We start from the raw sequence: 23,128 nt of genomic DNA, 5'->3' as shown, positions 1-23,128 counted from the left end.
GGGACCGCTCACGTCCTACCCACCCCCAGAATTGCGGGCCCCAGCTCGGTGCTGGTATCTGCGGAGGTGTATGCTTCCTCCACTAAAGCACCCTCCTCCTCCTCCTCCTCCTCTGTCTCGCAATCAAGATGTGTTAGCAGCAGCATGTCGCCAGCAGTCGGTGTCGCGCGGTGTGGCAGCACAGCGGTGGGCAAGCGTCAGCAGGCCGTGCTGAAACTACTCAGCTTAGGCGATAAGAGGCACACGGCCCACGAACTGCTGCAGGGTCTGACAGAGCAGACCGACCGCTGGCTTGCGCCGCTGAGCCTCCAACCGGGCATGGTCGTGTGTGACAACGGGCGTAACCTGGTGGCGGCTCTGCAGCTTGGCAGCCTCACGCACGTGCCATGCCTGGCCCACGTCTTTAATTTGGTGGTTCAGCGCTTTCTGAAAAGCTACCCACGCTTGTCAGACCTGCTCGTAAAGGCGCGCCGGCTCTGCGCACATTTCCGCAAGTCCCACACGGACGCTGCCACCCTGCGCACCCTGCAACATCACTTTAAGCTGCCAGTGCACCGACTGCTGTGCGACGTGCCCACACGGTGGAACTCTACGCTCCACATGTTGGCCAGGCTCTATGAACAACGTAGAGCTATAGTCGAATACCAACTCCAACATGGGCGGCGCAGTGGGAGTCAGCCTCCTCAATTCCTTTCAGAAGAGTGGGCCTGGTTGGCAGACATCTGCCATGTCCTTGGTAATTTTGAGGAGTCTACCCAGGTGGTGAGCGGCGATGCTACAATCATTAGCGTCACCATTCCTCTGCTATGCATCTTGAGAAATTCCCTGCAAACCATAAAGGCAGCTGCTTTGCGCTCGGAAACGGGGGCGGGGGAAGACAGTATGCCGCTGGATAGTCAGGGCACCCTCCTGTCTATTTCTCAGCGCGTACAGGAGGAGGAGGAGGAGCATGAGGAGGATGAGGAGGAGGGGGAAGAGACAGCTTGGGCCGCTGCTGACGGTACACCGGCTGATTGCCTGTCATCCTTTCAGCGTGTATGGCCTGAGGAGGAGGAGGAGGATCCTGAAAGTGATCTTCCTAGTGAAGACAGCCATGTGTTGCGTACTGGTACCCTGGCACACATGGCTGACTTCATGTTAGGATGCCTTTCTCGTGACCCTCGCGTTGCACGCATTCTGGCCACTACGGATTACTGGGTGTACACACTGCTCGATCCACGGTATAAGGAGAACCTGCCCACTCTGATTCCCGAAGAGGAAAGGGGTTCGAGAGTGTTGCTATACCACAGGACCCTTGCGGACAAGCTGATGGTAAAATTCCCAGCCGACAGCGCTAGTGGCAGAAGGCGCAGTACCGAGGGCAAGGTAGCAGGGGATGTGCGTAGATCGAGCAGCATGTACATCCCAGGCAGTGCAACAGTCTTTAAGGGCCTGGCCAGCTTTATGGCTCCCCACCAAGACTGTGTCACCGCTCCCCAGTCACGGCTGAGTCGGCGGGAGCACTGTAAAAGGATGGTGAGGGAGTACGTAGCGGATCGCACGACCATCCTTGGTGACGCCTCTGCCCCCTACAACTACTGGGTGTCGAAGCTGGACATGTGGCCTGAACTAGCGCTGTATGCCCTGGAGGTGCTTGCTTGTCCTGCGGCTAGCGTGTTGTCGGAGAGGGTGTTTAGTGCGGCTGGGGGAATCATCACAGATAAGCGTAGCCGCTTGTCAACCGACAGTGCCGACAGGCTAACACTCATCAAGATGAACAAAGGCTGGATTTCCCCAGACTTCTGTTCTCCACCAGCGGACAGCAGCGATACGTAAGCAATACGTAGGCTGCACCCGCGGATGGAAGCTACGTTCTCTCTCACCATCCAAAACGGGGACATTTCTGCTTCATCAATCTGTGTCTAATATTCCTCCTCCTCCTCCTCCTGCTCCTCCTCCTGAAACCTCACGTAATCACGCTGAACGGGCAATTTTTCTTAGGGCCACAAGGCTCACTCAAATAATTTTTCAGAACAATTTTTATAAGTTTCAATGCGCTTAAAAGCATTGGAACTTTAACTTGAACCAATTTTTCGTTACACTGGGCTGCCTCCAGGCCTAGTTACCACTTAAGCCACATTAACCAAAGCGATTAATGGGTTTCACCTGCCCTCTTGGCTGGCCATGGCCAATTTTTGGGATGTACATTAGTACTGTTGATACAGCAATTTTTGTGGGCCCTCGCCTACAGTGTAATCAAATTAATTTTTAGCCCACCTGCATTACAGCTGACGTTACCTCAGCTGTGTTGGGCAATGCAATGGGATATTTTTATGTACCGCCGGTGGGTTCCAGGGAGCCACCCATGCTGTAGGTGAACACTGAGTTTTTAATACATCTGTACACTTCTAAAGAACCCGTCTGACTGGGGCATGCAGTGTGGGCCAAAGCCCACCTGTATTACGCACGACATTACTACCTCAGCTGTGTTGGGCAATGCAATGGGATATTTCTATGTACCGCCGGTGGCTTCCTGGCACCCACCCAGGCAGTGGGTGCACAGGGAGTTTAACCTACATGTGTCCACTTGTAAAGAACCCCAGTCTGACTGGGGCATGCAGTGTGGGCCGAAGCCCACCTGCATTAAGCACGACATTACTACCTCAGCTGTGTTGGGCAATGCAATGGGATATTTTTGTGTACCGCCGGTGGGTTCCAGGGAGCCACCCATGCTGTAGGTGCACACTGAGTTTTTAATACATCTGTACACTTCTAAAGAACCCGTCTGACTGGGGCATGCAGTGTGGGCCGAAGCCCACCTGTATTACGCACGACATTACTACCTCAGCTGTGTTGGGCAATGCAATGGGATATTTCTATGTACCGCCGGTGGCTTCCTGGCACCCACCCAGGCAGTGGGTCCACAGGGAGTTTAACCTACATGTGTCCACTTGTAAAGAACCCCAGTCTGACTGGGGCATGCAGTGTCGGCCGAAGCCCACCTGCATTAACCCTTTCCAGTCCACTGTGTGACCTGTGAAGACATTAGGGTTTAAGGCTGTACAGCTCCGTTGTTGGTAGACGTCCGTCGGGGTTCTCTTACTGTATATTGCCAGCCTCTCTGCTGTCGGAGCCTATCCTACGTGTCAGCTCATGCAGTACTGGCTTTAGCCAGCATATAGCGCCGTTGTATAACAGCAGAAAAAGAGTAAGCCCCCTAGGAAAACCATATACAAATTGGATTGGAAAGGGTTAAGCACAACATTACTACCTCAGCTGTGTTGGGCAATGCAATGGGATATTTCTATGTACCGCCGGTGGCTTCCTGGCACCCACCCATGCTGTAGGTGCACACGGAGTTTTTACTACATCTGTACACTTATAAAGAACCCCAGTCAGACTGGGGCATGCAGTGTGGGCCGAAGCCCACCTGCATTAAGCACGACATTACTACCTCAGCTGTGTTGGGCAATGCAATGGGATATTTCTGTGTACCGCCGGTGGGTTCCAGGGAGCCACCCATGCTGTGGGTCGACAGGGACTTCACAATAGGGAGTTGTACCTGCCTGTGTCTATGAATTAAAAAGCCCGGTCTGACTGGGGCATGCAGACACCTTGACAGAATGAATAGTGTGTGGCACATAGGTTCCCCATTGCTATGCCCACGTGTGCAGCTCCTGATGGCGGTGGCACAGGATTCTATTTCTCATTGCTTCTGTACAGCATTGTGGGCTATCGCTCCGCCACTTTTAAAGAGGGTCGCTGCCTAGCCGTGCCAACCTCTGCAGTGTGTGCCTGCGGTCCCTCGTCATGGCAGACGCAATTCTAAATAGACATGAGCGTGGTGTGGCATGAGGGCAGCTGAAGGCTGCCCAGGGACACTTTGGTGTGCGCTGTGGGGGGGGAGGGGGGGCGGTTGGGCAGCATGTAACCCAGGAGAAGTGTCAGTGGAGTGTCATGCAGGCAGTGATTGTGCTTTGTTGGAGGTAGTGTGGTGCTTAGCAAAGGTATGCCATGCTAATGAGGGCTTTTCAGAAGTAAAAGTTGTTGGGAGGGGGGGGGGCCCACTCTTGCCGGTATTGTGGCTTAATAGTGGGACCTGTGAACTTGAGATGCAGCCCAACACGTAGCCCTTCGCCTGCCCTATCCGTTTCTGTGTCATTCCCATCACTTTCCTGAATTGCCCAGATTTTCACACATGAAAACCTTAGCGAGCATCGGCGAAATACAAAAATGTTCTGGTCGCCCATTGACTTCAATGGGGTTCGTTGTTCGAAACGAACCCTCGAGCATCACGGGAAGTTCGTTCCGAATAACGAACACCCGAACATTTTGGTGTTCGCTCATCTCTAGTAAACTCTTATCTCAGGAGATATTTTGGATTATGAAACTTCACACCAGATTCCCCACAGGTTTGAATCAGCATGCAGACCTTATGTGCATATATTAATATGTTGTACTATCATATATTGCTGTCCTATATATTGATTATATTACATATTATGAGAATTCTTACAATACTGAGAGCTTAAACAGATGGGCGTGATTTTGTCCCGTCATGCAGCCATGATAATCTTGGCCATATAATGGGACAAAACGAAACCATCAAGATTCGCTGCCGTTAGTTATACGGGCAAGAAAAGACTTCCTTCATCCTTCCCGCATGTAGTATTAGGGCAAGGTCGATCTTCCCGCTGTGTTTTTCAACTCCTGCGCTATGGCGCAGAGTTTGAACAGTCCGGAAAAAAAAAACTGTTTATGCGCAACTCTGCTCCATAGCAGTGAGTGTATTTGCACATACAGCCGTTTGAAGCCACACTAAAAGAATGCATAGAATGCGCATTCAAATAAAAAATACTTACAAGTTGCAGCTCAGAAGAGCCTTAAGGCCCATTTAGACTCAACGATTATCACTCAAAATTCGCTTAAAATCCATCTTTTGAGTGATAATCGTTGTGTGTAAATGTGCACCCATCGAGCACTTTTCAGGCACTATTCATTCATTGCTGACTGTAAGCATGCTTAAAGTCAGCGATGAGCCTTATCAGCGGCTTGCACTGAGTTCTCAGCGGGATACCACTGATAGCTTTGAGAACAAAGCAGCTGTCTGGACATAACAGTGCTGCTGCTGTCATCTGCATAAAGCAGGAGCCTTCATTTACACGCTAATAAACTCCTAAGTAGCTAGTTAGCTACCTAAAAGTTTATGCAAAGTGATCCCTCAAAACTGTCACTCAAACTACCACTTGAGTGAATTTTGAGTGATCATCTTTCAGTGTAAATGGGCCTTTGGGGTGGCTAAACCCTATAGCAAAAATGATTGTCAGGCCAGAATACATGTATTTAATTAAAAATAATTTCCTCTAAAGGTGTCCATACCCTTTAATATTGGGTAAAATTATGATTATTTTTAGTTTCGCTCTGTTCCCTGCATCTTTTGCTCTTTTTTGTCTCTGTTCAATTCTCCTATACTATTCCTGCCCATCCCTTGCATACACAACATCTCTATCTACAGTGATAACTAAATATAGCTTATCTCTGGTGATGAGCCCTCAACTGCTGGGTCAGCGGTTTTAGTAGTTATGCCCCTGAGGTCCAAGCTCATGCTGCTATACCTTATATAAAATATTTGTGTGTTTTTTTAATTCACTATTATCCAAGCCCACATCATCTCTGGAATTGTTGCTGCAGGAGCTTAGACGCGATGGTTGACCCCCATAATCAAGTAAACAAAAAATATTGTATATTCAAAGCTATAAGACCTATAAAACATTGCTAATATTTACAATTTGGCTTCTTATTCAACACATTGGATTACCTCAGTAGAAAGTACTAAAGCGGACAATCTCTCTGTGAAATCTCATCAGGAAAGATGAGGACATCTGTATTCAAGTAAAAGGATGAGTCATAAATATCACAGTGTGCACAGGTCATTGGCAGAACAGCTGAAACCTGATGTATACCAGAAGATCCGTTCCAGCACACAATCGGGTGAAGGGCATACACTACAGAAAATATGTCTTGTTAGCTGTATATATTGCATTGGTCTATTTTTATTTCTGTGGCAACTTTGATTACAGAAAGAATACATTACTTCCTAGAAAACACTGTCTGTCTGTCTGTCTATCATATCTCTCATAGGTAACTAAGTAGATGAACTGGAAGTAATAATGTCGGAGAAAAACTATGACATAGTGGGAGTAACGGAGACCTGGTTGGATGAAAGCTGTGACTGGGCGGTTAACTTACAGGGTTACAGTCTGTTCAGAAGGGATCATAAAAAACAGAAATTCTAAACTTTAGGAAGGCAAAGTTTGACCAGCTCAGAGAAGCCCTAAACCATATTGACTGGGAGAATGTTCTCAAAAATAAGAGTATGGACAATAAATGAGAACTGTTAAAAAACATCCTAAATACTTACTGTGAGTGGTTCATACTTTTCAGGAATAAAAGGGATAGGAATAGGAGAAAAACAATGTGGCTCAATAAAGATGTTAATGGAGCAATAAACAGCAAACAGAAAGTGTAGGCAGCGAAGAAGCCCTAGAAAAAATGATGTCAAAAGCAGATAAACGCAGCAAAGATGGAGACAGTGAGACTTATTATTAAGGAGAGTAAAATTAACTGTAAACTGTTGTTCAATTATACAAAAGATTAATACTGAAAGTGTTGGCCCTTTAATAAATAATATAAGAAAAATTGCAGATAGTGATGAGGAGAAAGCAAATCCATTAAATTGTTTTTTCTCCAGTGTATTCAGAGAAGAAGATGAAATGTCAGATGAGATGCAGAGTGATAAAGTAAACTCTCTACTAAATGTCACCAGTTTACCCAGGAAGAAGTGCAGAGCTTTTGAGTTCACACATCACCCTAATGGATCTTCGGAAGATTAAAAAGCACAAATGGTCAGGTCCCAATGGCATACAGCCCTGGTTTTTAAAGGAATTAATTAATGTGATTGACAGACCCTTGTTTCTTATGTCTAAGGACTCCATAGTAACGGGTTCTGTTCCACTGGATTGGCGCATAGCCAATGTGGTGCTGATATTCAAAAAGGGGTCAAAAAGGGTATTTGGAAACTACAGGCCGGTAAGTCATACTTCTATTGGGCAAAATGTTAGAAGGGTGTCTAAGAGATGATATCCTGGAATACCTAAAACAAAATAGCTGCATAACTCCGTATGAGCATGGGTTATGAGGAGTCGCTCCTGTGAAACCAATCTGATCAGCTTCTATGAGGAAGTAAATTCTGGACTGGATGGTGGAGAGTTATTGGTTCCTTGTGTATTTGGACTTTTCTAAATCGTTTGATAATGTGCTGCATAATAGGTTGGTATATAAAATGAGAATGCTTGGTCTGGATGAGAATGTGTGTAAGTGGGTAAGTAACTGGTTCAGTGATAGAAAGCAGAGGGTGGTTATTAATGGTATATACTCTGATTGGGTCACTGTTACTAGTGGAGTACCACAGGGAACAGTACTGGGCCCTTTTGTTTTTAGCATATTTATTAATGATCTGGTAGAAGGTTTGTACAGTAAGATATCAATATTTGCAGATGACACAAAACTATGTGAAGCAAAGCAAAACAGGACGCACGGCGGTTGCAAGAGGATCTGAATTAGTTGGGGGCTTGGGCAGAAAAGTGGCAAATGAGGTTTAGCACTGATAAATGTAAGGTTAAGCACCTGGACAGGGGAAATACATGTCACCCTTACACACTAAGGCACCCTGTACACGGGCGGAAATTCAGCGGCGGGATTTCCCGCAGAATTTCCGCTTGCGGAAGCTGCCATAGGATTGCGTTAGAAAAGGCAATCCTATGCAGACGGACGCGATTTGTCCGCGCGAAATCTCGCGCGGAAAACAGTTCGCGGCTTGCTCTATTTTTGTGCGGGACATCACAGAGCCGGAGCGGCAGAAGCAGGTGAGTGCCGCGCTGGTCCCTGCAGTGGCTCAGGTCGGGTCCCTCTGTGAGAATTCTCGCAGCGGAATCTGACCCGGCCGTCTGTAGGTGGCCTTAATGGGAAACCACTGGGTAACACTGACATGGAAAAGGACTTAATGATTTTAGTTAACTGTAAGCTTAACTGGAACAAACAGTGTCAGGCAGCTGCTGCCAAGGTAAATAGGATCATGGGATGCATCAAAAGAGGTCTAGGGACACATGACGAGAAAATTGTTGTTCTTTACAAATCGCTAGTCAGACCACACATGGAATGTTGTGTACTGTTTTGGGCAGCGGTACTCAAGAAGAACATATCAGAGCTTAAGTGGGTTCAAAGGTGTCAACTAAAGTAATAAATGGAATGGGCGGACTACAATACACAGAGAGGTTATCAAAACTGGAGTTATTTAGTTTAGAATAAAGTACGTCTGAGGGGCGACCTAATAACTATGTATAAATATATCAGGGCACAATACAGAGATCTCTGCCACAATCTATTTATATCCAGAACTGAGTGCAACAACGTGGTGCCCTCTAGAGGAAAAAAGGTTTCTACACCAACATAGGAGGGGGTTCTTTACTAGAAGAGCAGTGAGAAGTCTCTGCCTGAGGACGCGGTGATGGTGAACACGATAAAAGAGTACAAGAGGGACCTGGACGCCTTTCTGGAGTGATACAATATAACATGTTCTAATCATTAAAAACTTCAGGAGGGTCGGTGATCTGGGGATTATTCCGATTGCCAAATTGGGGTTGGTAAGGAATTTTTTTTCCTTTAAGTGGGGAAATTTGGCTTCTACCTCATTGTTTTTTTTGCCTTCCTATGGCTCAATTTTGGGGGTGGGGGAAATAGGCTAAACTGGATGGGCATATGTTTTTTTTCGACCTTACATACTACCATATGTTACTATGTTACAATCTATCTATCTTTATTCATTTAGTCGGGCTGACTCTCTGGCACTTGTATTTTACACTACCCACTTCTAATCTGTTAAAGGGAACGTGTTACCAGTTTTATGCTGCACTATCGTCGCTAGCGGGGTGCCACGGGATTCAGTATTAGGCCCCATTCTGTTCAACATATTTATCAACGACCTGATAGAGGGACTGCGCAGTAAAATATCAATATTTGCAGATAACACAAAATTATACATATAATCAATACAACGGAGGACAAGGTACGGCTACAAACGGACCGAGATAAGTTGGGGGCTTGGGCAGAAAAAGGGCAAATGAAGTTCAATGTTATCAAATGCAAGGTTATGCACATGGGCAGCAAAAATGGATATTACCAATATACACTAAATGGGGTACCACTAGGGAAAAGTGATATGGAAAAAGACCTGGGGGTACTAGTGGATTGTAGATTTAACTGGAGCAACCAATGCCAGCCAGCTGCTGCAGAAGCTAATAAAGTCTTGGGGTGCATTAAAAGAGGTATAGGGGCGAAGGACGAGAACATTATCCTTCCATTATATAACGCACTAGTTAGGCCCCACATGGAATACTGCGCACAGTTCTGGACACCAGTGCTCAGGAAAGATGTTACAGTGCTGGAGGGGGTTCAAAGACGAGCAACTAAACTAATAAATGGAATCAAGGGACTGGAATACCCAGAGAGGCATCAAAATTAGGATTATTTACTCTAGAGAAAAGACGACTAAGGGGTTATCAAATAACTATGTATAAATACATGAGGGGACAATACAAGGATCTCTCCCATGATCTGTTTATACCCAGGACTGCGACGGTAACAAGGGGGCATCCTCTACGTCTAGAGGAAAGCAGGTTTCATCGCCAACACAGAAAAGAGTTCTTTACTGTAAGAGCAGTGAGACTGTGCAACTCTCTGCCTGAGGATGTGGTGATGGCAAAATCCATAGAGGAGTTTAAAAGGGGACTTGATGTCTTTCTGGAGCGGAAGGATATTACAGGATATAAATCTTAGGTTAATTGTTAATCCGGCTATACAGGCAGATAGGAACTATTAGGGGTTGATCCAAGGGATTATTCTGATTGCCATTAGGGAGTCAGAAAGGAATTTTTCCCCCAAAAGGGCTAATTGGCTCCTGCCTCTTGGGGTTTTTTGCCTTCCTCTGGATCAACAACATAGGAGGATGAACAGGCTGGACTAGATGGACATTGTCTTCATTCGGCCTTACATACTATGTTACTATATTATGTTACTATCTACGGGAAGAATAAGCTAGTGAGAGAGTCCCATATTGTGCTACTTTTCCTTGCATAGTGTTCATAAAATTGCTGTTTTTAAGTTGTAACTCAAATTGAGCATTGGGTCCTCATATTCAGCCCTCCCACGGCTGATTGGCTGCTTTCTCCTTACAGTGTGCCTGGGAAGAAAGCTGTCCATTAGTGTTGTGTGCAGGAAGGGAACTCACTCAGCACTCATGAATATCGAGGACTCCAGACCATGCGGAAACCATTAAGAGGACTCCTGCGCTCAGTTTGCACGACAGCTCAAAAACAGATGTTTTAAAAAAAAAAAAAAATTACTGTAAGAAATAAATGACCATAAGTGACAACACTGGAAACCGGTCCTCTGCCACCACTATAGGCTGCCCCTGGATAAATCTAATGTCAGATTTCCTTTAATTAAATCTTGCAAAACGCGTCAGTTTCAAAAGAGAACCCAGTTAGGCTCGCATCCCGCCTTTGCATCCTTCTGTTTCCAAACTGTCATTTTTTTCCCTGTTCTACATGAATCTCTGCCACGGGGTAACTGCTGTAATAATTTGTGTCAATCACAGTCCTTTTTCCTGTGAGATCTGCATTAAAGCGCTTCACATTTAGCATTCATTCCTGTACACCATTAGATGTAATCACCTCTTCTGAAGTGAAGTGCGCACCATATAATTATATGTTGCCGACAGCTAAACCCATTATGCAGTGTATAGTGCAGAACATGGAACATTTCAGGAAGCATTATAATCAGGGAAATCTAAATTTTCTCAAATACCATAAAAGAAATGATTAATTCAGAATTATAGGCACCACGCCGTGTATGGTTAGGGATCATTGTCTAGGGGACTCAGCGGAATCACCCACACAAGTCTATAAAAATCATTTTTTTTGTTCATACTTATAAGAAAGTTCTATACAATTCAGAGATGTTTTTAAATACACGAAACAAGTGGGGCGACCACTGAAGTTGGTAATTGTTTGTTTGCGCTGCTAAAGCTATGTCTCTTCTACTGTTACTCATCCCTAGATTTTGTACTTGGATGCCATGATCTTTATGAGAATTATTATTAAGGGCTCCTGCAGACGAGCGTAGGCGTATATACGCTTGCGAAAGTGTGACATGATTGTGCTGTGAAGGGAGAGCTATCAAGTGCTTTCGCGTGCATATCCACTCATTCTACTGTATTTTATCAGTGAATGAATCGGCTGGCTAATTAGTCCCCAGGCTTATTGATTACATATCAGATCGGGATGTCCGACTTCCGGTACCCAGATGACTGAAGAGACCACACCTAGGCCTCCTTCACATGACTGTATGCGTTTTTACACTCCCCTCATCGTTGCCAAAAATCGAGTAAAAAGAAAAAAAGCTGCTAGAAAGTTATGATCTAAATTAGCGTTTTCTCATCCAATCACATGGGCAGCTGTGGTGTATCAGCGAAAATATATGCTGCAGCATGGAAATCCCTTGGTCAGCAGAAATCCTTGGAATGACTGCTAATGCTTAAAGGGGTTTTCCAGTGAAATACTATGGGTGAGCTATCATCAGGATAGGTCATCAATAGTTGATCAGCTAGGGTCCCTCACTTGGGACTCCGACCGATCAGCTGAGTGGGCACATGCTGTCAGCGCTGCAAATACACAGAGGTTGGAGCAGAAGCAGTGGAAGTCTCCTTGCCGACCTCTGTGAAGTGGCCAGCGCTTGTAACTGCTTCCACTCCGACCTCTGTGTCATTGCAGCGCTGGCAGTATGGGGTTGCTCATCTGATGGGTCGGGGTCCTGAACGACAGACCCCGGCCCATCAACTATTGGTGAGCTATCCTGATGATAGGTCATCAACTGTATTTGACTTGAAAACCCCTTTATAGCCAGCTGTAATCATTTCGTAGCATTGGACGCTACTAAACTCCCTCCTCCTCCCCTATTTTGCAGCTCCCATAGAACCAGAATCCATGGATCCAATCTGGAATCATAGAGAAAAGAATGTGACAACATCTAGGGTGCAAACATTAAAACGTCTTTATTCTTCCAAAAATCACAGCAGCAACATTTTGACCATATGGTCTTCGTCAAGCAAAAAAAAAAAAAACGCAAATGTATCCCATATATATAGTAAAGCATTAAACATACAAGCCATTCCCAATAAAAAGCCAGATGTACTTACACCATCACAGGTCAGCCTTCATTCTGACGTGCGGAGCAGTCATGGCGCCATCCATTCCTCTTTAGCATCATTGCTCAATAACTGCGCAAACGCAGAAAATAGTTCACAAAATCCTGCAGGATTACAATCACCCGTATGCTCCAATATGGCGCCAGCCAATTGCATCTCATAGATTACGTATGCGTAGGACATCAACCAGCAATGCTCAAGGGACTAAAACTGTCAGACCACATCAGCTATCACAGTCTCAACACTATCCCACTATCCGCGCATGCGCAAAACACTGCCGATATGCGTCAGCAATCTATCACTTTACATGGATTGCTTGATATATTCCCCTTGGATTAAGATGGATAGTCCCTTAAAACCTAGATATATTTTAAGAGCCTCTAGCACAACGTCTATTTAAAGCATCAGATTGGTAACAGTACACATTGTCCTGGCTGTGGGGTCCATTTAGACCAGATGCTCATAGAAGTGTTTTATCAGTTCCCGCCACACTGCAGTTGATTGATCTCACGATATTGCGAACTCAAATATGGCTATGTAAGCTGATAGCTTGCTGGTGCATATTGGCAATGTTGCGCATGCGCAGGATACTTCGGTAGTGGTGAGACTACAATAACTGATGTTTTTTGACAGTTTTGATCATGTGGGAATCGCCGGTTGGTGTCCTGCACATGTGATCGATGAGATTTTGGATGCAATTTTCTTTCTACGAGGAGGCCACAGTGAGAGCTGCAGTACCAGCCACAGCTGCTGGCTTACAAGAGGTTTTTCCATATCTGATATTCATATTCATGGCTTATCTACAAAGTAGCATACAAATGTCAGAAATAGCTGCAGACATATTTAAAGATGCTACAAGTCTAGCAATATTGTGCAACTGTGTGCTAATTTGACGCAAATAATGGCAACATTGGCTTCAGCAAAACTGACTTTAAAAATACCGAATGTGATAAATTTCCAAAATGGACAGCAGGCTAGCTTGGCTGTTTCCAATACTCCCATAGACAACAGTCTGTTACTACTGTTCTAGTATTGACAATCTAAACAAATAATAAATCTGTATATTGCATATTACCCAGAGGAGCATGGATGGCCTTATAAATCTCCTCACTCACTTTATTGGTGCTCTCCCTAAGGAAAGATGTTACCCCTCCCAAACTGTAGGGGTACACTAGTAATTATTAGAAAATTATAGTACCAGTGTTTCTGGTGGCGCAATGCACCACACAGCTATTCTACATGCATATCACACACACAGCACTGCTACATACATTGTTCATCCCATACAATAAGGATCAGAAGCAACACAGCACTGGAGATAAAGGACCGGTGATGACGTCACAGTCATGCTCCACCCCTGATCACATGACGGTGATGCTCATCCCAGTGAGACACTTGCATGCTCTGCCCCTGATCACATGATGGTGACATCATCACAGGTTCTGCATGCTTGTGCTAATAACGGGCAGACTACAAATCCCCTGCGGCCTCAGTTAAAATAAGGTATGCAGAGGTCAAACCAGCGCTCCTACAGGCATATGATGAAAATGAGTAGATACTCAGTACTTACTTACCCGGTACTGAGTGAGGCCCCATGTGAGACAGGCACCCCACTAGTACCTCCTGGTCCAAGAAAGCCTTCAATATGGAAAATTTTTCCCAGTGAGCGCTGGGGTCATTTTTTTCTTTCCATTCTGCGGCCTCAGTTGCTATGGAATACTAACGAAGACCTATCTGGACAAAAGTTGTGTGGATATAAGACCTGTGATGATGTCACCGTAATGTGATCAGGGCGGAGCATGTAACTCCCTCACTGGGTATAAAGGACCTTTGATGACGTCACCAAATAGTTTAAATCACCCCCCTTTTGCCATATCTATAATAAAAAAAAATCTAAATCATAAAATAAAAATACACAGTTGGTATCACCACGTCCGTAAATGTCCGATCCATCAAAGTAGCACATTAGTTACCCCACAAGGTGAACGTAGTCCGAAAAAAAAAAATGAAGAACGCCAGAAATGCACTTTTTCAGCTACCCTGTCTTCCAGAAAAAACTGCAATAAAAAGCGATCAAAAAGTTGTATGCATTCTGAATTGGTACTAACAGCAACTAAAGGACATCCCGCAAAAAATGAGCCCTTGCTGAACTACCTCGACGGAAAAATCTAAAAGTTATTGCACGCAGAAGATGACTGCAGAAAAGAATTGAAAAAAATTAAATGTCTTTGAAAAAAAATAGTAGTACAGTGAAAAAAACTATACAAGTTTGGTATCGTAGTAATCGTACTGACCCATAGAATAAAGTTATCATTTCGCTTTTGTTGTAGTTTGTGCGCCGTAGAAACAAGAAGCACTGAAAGATGGCGGAATGTCGTTTTTTTTTACTTTACTCCACTTAGATTTTTTTTTAAGTTTTTCAGTACATTATATGGTAATTTAATTAGCACCATTGAAAAATACAAGTCATCCTGCAAAAAACAACAAGCCCTCATACAGCGACGTCAATGGATAAATAAAGGAGTTATGATTTTTTTAAAGGGTGGACGAGAAAATGAAAATGGAAAGAAAAGGGGGCCCCATCATTAAGGGGCTAAAGGGGTTTCCCCAACTTGGATGTTTATGGCATATTCAAAGCATATAATCCATAAATCTTTGACTGATGCAAGTTTCACCTCTGGTGGTAAATGGGGTTCCCTGACCCCCACAGTAAGGTGGGTGGCAGCCATCACACTTGGGTAGAGAATGAATTGAGACATGGCAATATATGGGTATGGCTTTCTTCATTTACTTCTTTGTGAGTTATTGAAAACAGTTCAGCAAAGAGCAATTGTACAAATTTTCCATTTATTCTCCACTTGGATGCTTTCACCATTCCAAGGTGTCTAAGCGGTTGGACCTGCTCAATTTCCCCCTTTTTTTTTGCTAAAGGGTTGTTAGTATACAGAATCAAGCCTAGTAATAAGCAAAAACAGAGCAATAATTAGTAAAAGAACAGCTATGGTGAGGCCTCCAGTCCACGGGCGATATATCATTGCGTTATCTGCGGCGATAACCCGTGCGCGGGTAACGCAATGGACACTTTCCTTAGGATAACTATGAAAAGCTGCATGCCGCGATTTTCTATGGTGAACCTATCATTATTGATATGTTCTTCACAGAAAACTGGGGCGAATTTAGCGTTCTCCTGCGGTGGAAATCCACTGCGGGAAAACACTATGCCTGTGGACAGGCGGCCTAAACCAAAAAACAGAGATTTACTGAGCAAAATGCACTAGAATTCTGGTTCAATTTGTGCAAAAAAATTGCATTACAGGCCATTCAGCAGTTTTAGTATCTCTTTTTAGGGTTGTGGATTAGTAGAAAAAGGAATTGTAGAAACTGTGGAGTGGGCGTGGCTTAAATGTGACAACCATGTCAACCAATATTTGTTCTGAAATACTGGTGTAAACTAAGAAAACCAATATAGTAACATAGTACGTGCGGCCAAAAAATGACATATGTCCATCCAGTTCAGCCTATTACCCCCCAGAGGAAGGGAAAAAAAACAATGAGGTAGAAGACAATTTCCCCCCAGTTAAAGGAAAAAACATATGGTGTAAAGTTGGACAGTATCTGTCATCCAGCATGAGCTGCTGTCATAAACTCACGCATGTTCAGACTTTCTAGTCTAACTTTTAGAGCTCATTCACACAAGCAGTGTATTATGCAGTGAATAGATCCCATTGATATAGTCCAAGATAGAAGATATACCTGTAAATAGGAGCATTGAGCATTTCTCTGTATGGGACCGAGATACTTCTAGTGGCAGCCCTGATGTGTAATGCCTACATTGCAAATACAAGCCATTGTCTGGGGGAGCATGCAGGAGATAGTCCAAACCTGTTGCTGTCTTCTTAGGATGAATAGATGTGTGGGGTCTTGCTTAATTCTGCCTCTATTCAAGGGTTGGGACGATACATTACACTTCCGCTCCACTCTACGCTTTACTTTCGACATGCGATCTACATACACATCACTGAATCTTGTATGAATCCTCTGAACTTGAATTACTCATTGGGAAATGAGCTCGTTCCTCGCCGTCAGCCGCATAGTGTCATCGTCCTCACCCATTAACTGAAAGGTAGCAGCTTGCTGTCTGGAGATTCATGTAACAATGGCGTAGAATGTGTTAGGATACGCTCCCACGGCATGGAACTGCTCAAATTCCACAGCATTTTCGCATCCAAAACAGAGTCAAAATCCACACGATTGGCGGCATGGTACTCGCTAAAGGTCACCGGGGGGCACTTACAGCACCAAGACTTCGGAGGCGAGAAGGAGCACTGTATCTTCTGATAGCAGCTGATTTTGACTCCGCTGTTTTGGATGTGGAAATGCTGCAGAATTTTCCACTGTGGAAATTCTGTAGCATTTCCATCCAGTTGGAACGTACCTTAACCCTTTGCAATCCAATTTTGGATTCAGGGTTTCCTAGGGGGCTGTCTCTTTCTGCCATTATACATTGGCAACATCTGCTGGCTAGAGCCAGTACTGCGGTATGGGACATGCTAGAGAGGCCCCTTGACAACAGAGCAGCCAGTAATGTACAGTAAGAATACCCTGCCGGACGTCCTCCAACATCGAGCTGTACAGCCTTCATTCAGAATGTCTTCAGACGTCAGACAATGGATTGGAAAGGGTTAGGGCCGGCTTCACATGGCCATATTTGCTTGCACAATACGCAGAGAACAGAACCCAATGATTTCAATGGATTGTACACAATTCCATATTTTGCATGAAAACAAACAAACCATGTTCTATTTTTCAGTATATTTGAGCACCAAAGATCCCTATAGAAGTAAATGGGGGGTAAGAGGGGTGTTTGCACAAATATGTACGGAACGTGCAAGGACATGCATGAGATATTGCGTAATTGCACAAGAAAAATAAAACATCTGGACCGCTTTCAGACTAATTAGGTATTTAATTCAATGCGCCTCTGTTTGCCGCACAAATGAATATGCCTTGCGGGCGCAAAAAGTACAGCAAAATATGACGATGCGTGCAAAGAAGCATTGTTCATTCTGCAAGAACACTCCACTCAGGCGTGCACCACTACACATAAGCTTGTGTGATGCCGGCACTAGGCCAGCTTCACATGAGCATATTTGCTCACGCAATACGCAGAAAATAGAACCCATTGATTTCAATGGGCTTGTTCACATGCACGTATTTTGCGTGCGCATTTTGGCCTTACAAATAAAATATGCAGCATGTTCTATTTTCCTGTGTACTTGCGCAGGGAAATAGAACATATGGAACTAATTGGCCATTTCAATGGTTGAGGCTGTAGTTGCGTGTTTTTTGAGTGTGCAAATACGCACGATTAGCGTGCACAAGAAGCACTGCAGAATGACAGCCTTATACGAGTCTATGGGCAAAAACGCTCAACATAGCGCAGCGTATTTGCGCGAACAAGGTTTGAAGAAGTAGATTTGTGCATGTGTCTACGCATAGTACTGTAGATTTTGGGGACACATGGCCACTTGAAGAGCACGCGACACATCCTCTCCGTGGAATAAAAGGCTAATTAGCCTAATGAGGTCCAGATGTGTTCTTTTCCCTGCGTTTTGCGTGGTGTTTCACACTTCCGTTGCGTATTTGCACATCTGCCATAGACTTCTATGGGACCTTTGCTGGGCAGGAAACAGAGCAGGTCCTACTTTTATTGCGCACACAAAATGCGCTTATAAGAATGAACCCATTGAATCCAATGGGTTCTACCAGAGGTGTAACTTGAAGCTTCTGGGCCCCAATGCAAAATCTGTAACAGGGCCCCCAACTATAATGCTTTATTCGTAGTGCTGGGCTCCTTATATGGAGAAGAGAGGCCTTATGGGCCCCCTAAGGCTCCTGGGCCCGGGTGCAACCGCATCCCCTGCATCCTCTATAGTGGGTTCTACTCTCTGTTTTTAGCGTGAGAATAATTTTTGCAAATAAAAACACACACAAATGGGTGTGAAGAAGCCAAAAAATGCAGAGGCGCATGCAAAAATGCAATGCCCAATGAGCAGATGCGCGCCTAAATGAGCATACATCCGTGTGAATCTGGCCTTATAGATACAGGTATATGAAACAGTGTTTGCCACCTTGTGGTTACTGCAGATTTGTCCTACTATATTATAAACCGCTCAGCAGGCTGCCCCCACTTTGTGGCAAAGGCATAAACACGGGCGCATGTGCAAGTACGCTCCCCGCTATGGAGTGTCTTTGAGCATGAACCCAGTGAAGGTCTTCTTTTTTTTAAGGCTACTACATATGGGCGATTTTGCGCGCAGTTTTACATGCAGGAAAATCGTCTGTGGAAACGACATCCATTAAAACCCAATCGTTTCAAAGAGTACCTTCACAGGGAGCGTTTTTGCTCTTGCATTTCCGTTGGGAGAAAAAATACGCAACATGTTCTATTTTTGTATGCATTTGCGCTCCCAAGGATCAATAGGAGTCTATAAGAGTGCGCATATGTGCACCAGTGAGCACGAAATCCCGCTCATAACTGCGCAATTTTGCTGTGTTAATTACTAACACCAGCGACTAATTAGGTTGCTGAGTCGGGCATGGCAGCACAAAAATGGATACTTACCTGCGCAAGAAATGCTTATGAGAAGACTTGATCGGACTCCATTCAGAGCGCACTTACGTCACGCTCATCTGCAGGAGGCCTTACAGTTCAAATTTCGAGCTATTGCACGCGAGTAAAAAAAGCCAAAAGATAGGTCCTGCCCTATCTTTTTTCGCACGTAGCAATATCTTGTGAGAATCCTGCTAGTCAAAACGAAACCATCGAAATCAAGCACAACTGATGCAATTTATCTGCAAGGGGAGGCAACCCATTGACCTCCAGATCCCGAACAGCTTCTCTCCATAGAGACCTAATTTCCCAGAAAGCAGCGTTTACTCTAAGTGTCTTGTGTACCTCCAGGCTCAAACTGGCCCACGAGGGAGCTGATAAATCCTCCGGTGGGCCCCTGAGCCAGGAGTAGGCCTCCGCTTCCCAAACGAGCAGCATGTATAAAGGCGAAGAAACTGCCCCTTTAAGTATCCCCTCTTGCAGTATGTGTTCCAAGTGAGAAGGGACAACTTCTGACCATAAATGCTACCTACCTTGGGAATTCCCATCTATTTGGAGAATGGAGTCCACTGACCCTGTCCAACATTTCTCGCCATGGCATTCTCCATATACTTCAGTGTATATGTGGTTGCCTACAAACATAGCCACTAGGGATGAGCGAGTATACTCGCTAAAGCACTACTCGCTCGAGTAATGTGCTTTAGCCGAGTATCTCCCTGCTCGTCCCTGAAGATTTGGGAGCTGCCGCAGCTGACAGGTTAGTCGCGGCGGGGAGTGGGGGGAAGCGGGCGGGAGAGAGGGAGAGAGAGATCTCCCCTCCGTTCCTCCCTGCTCTCCCCTGCAGCTCCCAGCCCCGCGCCGGCCCCCGAATCTTCAGGAACGAGCAGGGAGATACTTGGCTAAAGCACATTACTGGAGCGAGTAGTGCTTTAGCGAGTATACTCGCTCATCCCTAATAGCCATCTTTCCATTTGAATGTATGGAGAATATGGCGGCAGGAATTGGCAAGCGAGCTTTAGGTGATATTTATATGTAGCTAATTCTCTGTTTTCTCTAAGGCAGGGTTCACACGGGACAGAACTGCCACAGAATTTCCATGCAGCAATTCCGCTCACAGCTCCCAGTTCCAGGATTAGCCAGCCATTGTCCACATGGGGCGGCAAAGCCGAGTGGAAACAGTCATGTGGCACGGAATTCAATTCCGTGGCATGTCAATTCTTTTTTTTTCCTGGCCTCACTCCTTTCTATGGGAGAAAAAGCTGCATTGGAATGCCGGCGGCTGTACCGCTCCAAAACCCACTGCAAAATGCTGTGGGTTTTGAAGCTGCAGTTCTCCTGTGGAAAACTAGCGTTTTTTTTAGTGCAGCCAAACCGCGAGATTTCCACGGGATTTCCGTCCCATGTGAACCTAGCCTTGCACTGCTGTTATGTTTGATGTCTCCATACACTGTCCACAGGGAAGAGCAGAATATCTTCTTCTCGAACTCTCTCTAGCACATTGTCATAAGGAAAAGCATCATGCATAAAAAGCATACAGCATTACTGAGCAGTGCAGATGTGATTTCAGTAGCTGTGAGACAATAAATCATTCACCGTTTGCTCTATTAACACGTCTGTACACACAATGAGAAAAGCACGATTCTCGTTTGCCTGAGCAAACGAGCTGGTGACGTCATCACCAGCTCGTTCGCACTCGTACAGCCTGTTTAGACAGGCAGATCATCATTCAGTTCTCATTCGATGTTTCACATTCCTATGTGAAACACTAAGCAGAAAGGTGTGAATACAAGAGATGTGAATGAACCAATAATGATTTATGCGGGCTGAAAGTGAATGGCGAACGAAAAGCAAACGATTTTTGTTCGGCGTTTGCTTGTTTTTGAAAATGAATGAATATCGTTCACTTTCTTTCATTTTAACAATTTTTTGAATGATAATCGATCCGTCTAAATGCACCTTAAGTCTCTGCTTCTCCCTCCTCTCCATAGACTTCTATGGGCAGCATGAGTCATCTCCCCACCTGCACACACACATACTTCCTGTGTTCTGTCTTGTCATCTCTGTTACTAGAGACAGATTTCACATGACAACAAGAATGGACAGCAAATTAGAAGAAAAGGCGACCCCTAGTGGCCAGCAGTTCAGAGGGATTTTTCAGCACAAAAACATCATTTTAGGTAAATGAAGTGATTTGCACTTTTACACGTTATTCCACTGGCTATCCTATTAACACAAGTTGCCTGAGCAGTCAGTGACCATTTAAGAGAAGGAGCATTCAGTTGGTTAAAAGAGGTTTCATATTGATAGGGCATCTAATAGATAGTTTAATTTAAAGAGACCTACACTTATATCTTGCATGATTAAAAATGCTGCATGTTAGCATGGTATTTCACTGCACTTACAGTATGTAGCCCTGTTGTCATTGCTAAAATAGTCTTATAAAGGCTGCAATTTCTATATATCCCTATTACCACATCCCTGATGTGATATGAATGAATGTATGATAAGCAGCATGGATGCTTCACTGCAGAGATTTATGACGCTGTCCCTGCACCAGGACAACAAATTCTTTGATTTGGGTTGTGCTCGTCAAAATGCAAGTTATCATACATGCACTAAGCATTGGTAACAATTCATTTCTAATTAAATACAATGTTGCTATGCCACAAAGAAACAGAATTACAATCTGGCTCAAAACTAACAAGCAAAATAAACCCAATACAATTCTAAACCTAGCGAGAATACAAAACAATGTAACTTGAGCTATAATACAGGTATATCAGCGTTCTCTGACTCGTTTTTTTTCAATAGATGATCCGCTATAGTAATTAACAGCATCATGCCCAGGCAAAATGGGAACTAGCAGGCCAGGCTATGGCAGGATTAAAGGGAGGGAGTGGGTGGGAGCTAATGGCCATGCTGGATGACTTGAAGCAAAGGGGAGGTATTTGGATGTGACCCGTCAGTGTGATTTGAACATTAGGATAAAGGACCTGGATGTGGGAATTATGAAGCCTGTGTTCTCCCATGCAGAATGCAATTCATCTCCTCCACATAGCTGACATGACAATAGCAAGCAGATAGCAGCACTCACACAGCAGTAGGAGATGACATTACCTGCTTTCTGAGGACGGGCTGGGACAGATCCAACGAAATCCAGTATTATCAATGGAGCAGTAATACGAAGCAGCAACGGGGATGCAGGCGCAAACGCATAAACATGGGCTGCAGCTCAGTCCCTCCGTGCGGCAGGCATGAACAACAGAGGTTGGCTGGGTTTCCGGGAGCTCCAAATAAAGACAAGTGTTCTGGAGGCTGCAGACGAGGGAAGGCGGAGGGGAGGGACATATGGAAAGGAATGACAGCTCCAGTCTGGTACAAGGAATGCCAGCTGAATGCTGTCGAAAGATACATACAGATCTGCGCAGATTCCCAAAAATCTCATACGTATTGATTACCTCTATTACCTCTTTTGTATCTTTGCTTTTATGGTAAATGTGAAATAAAAAGGGACAAATGCGGTTAATCTGGAAAAGGGACTTGTTTTAGGGAATGCAAGTGTAGAAGAGGCAGCATTAAAATTTGGGGAAGAAATCCTAAAATTCACACAATTGATCTGGGATATACCGATTTACTTTTTCTAGGAATCACAGATGTTTTTTAGGCATTTAAGCTTTTAGCAGGAAATGTTTACACAAAAATGTATAGAGAAGGCTGCATCTGATAGGGGCACGGACCCCCTCCATATTTAACAAAAATCAAAAATATTCATAAAACATTGGGCTATTATCTACTAGGTTCATCCAATACATAGCAGCCTGTATACATACACTCCTTGCTCCCATCTCTTGTTAGGCTCCGGGCACACTACTGTACTAGTGTAGTAGTGAACGCATCGTCCTAAAAGCTCTTTCACACGAGTGTATGCGTCTTTACGTTTTCTTGCCAGCGCCGTAAAATCGTGTGAAAGGGTATTCTTCTGCCAGGGTAATTAGCATTTTCTCGCCCATTCACATGACCGTTGAGCATGGTTTTTAGCAAAAAAAATACGTCACACCTTGGAAAACGCTCGCTCGGCTTTATGCCTCTGAATGACTTCTAATGCCTACATAGAGGCACCTGTAAGCTTTTCGCAGCCTCCCCCTCCCTTTTCCCCCTGCTCCCATAGGAGTCTATGGGACCCGTCGGCGTATATTGGCCAAAACATAGTTCCA

At 44.7% G+C, this 23,128-nt stretch overlaps 1 protein-coding gene across 1 annotated transcript in view; it reads right to left on the bottom strand.

The window, feature by feature from the left end:
• CAP2 (cyclase associated actin cytoskeleton regulatory protein 2) overlaps positions 1–22,167 on the bottom strand; it is a 139,669-nt gene extending 117,502 nt beyond the window's left edge. The window contains exon 1 of the mRNA XM_066579397.1: positions 22,032–22,167. The gene's annotated coding sequence lies outside the window, so the exon portion shown is untranslated. The remainder of the gene's footprint in view (positions 1–22,031) is intronic.
• Positions 22,168–23,128: the final 961 nt, after the last annotated feature.

This window comes from Eleutherodactylus coqui, chromosome 9 (genome assembly GCF_035609145.1).
Source record: "Eleutherodactylus coqui strain aEleCoq1 chromosome 9, aEleCoq1.hap1, whole genome shotgun sequence".
NCBI lineage: Eukaryota > Metazoa > Chordata > Amphibia > Anura > Eleutherodactylidae > Eleutherodactylus > Eleutherodactylus coqui.
The sequence above is the reverse complement of the archived record's forward strand: the minus strand, read 5'-3'. Positions and strand labels throughout refer to the sequence as shown.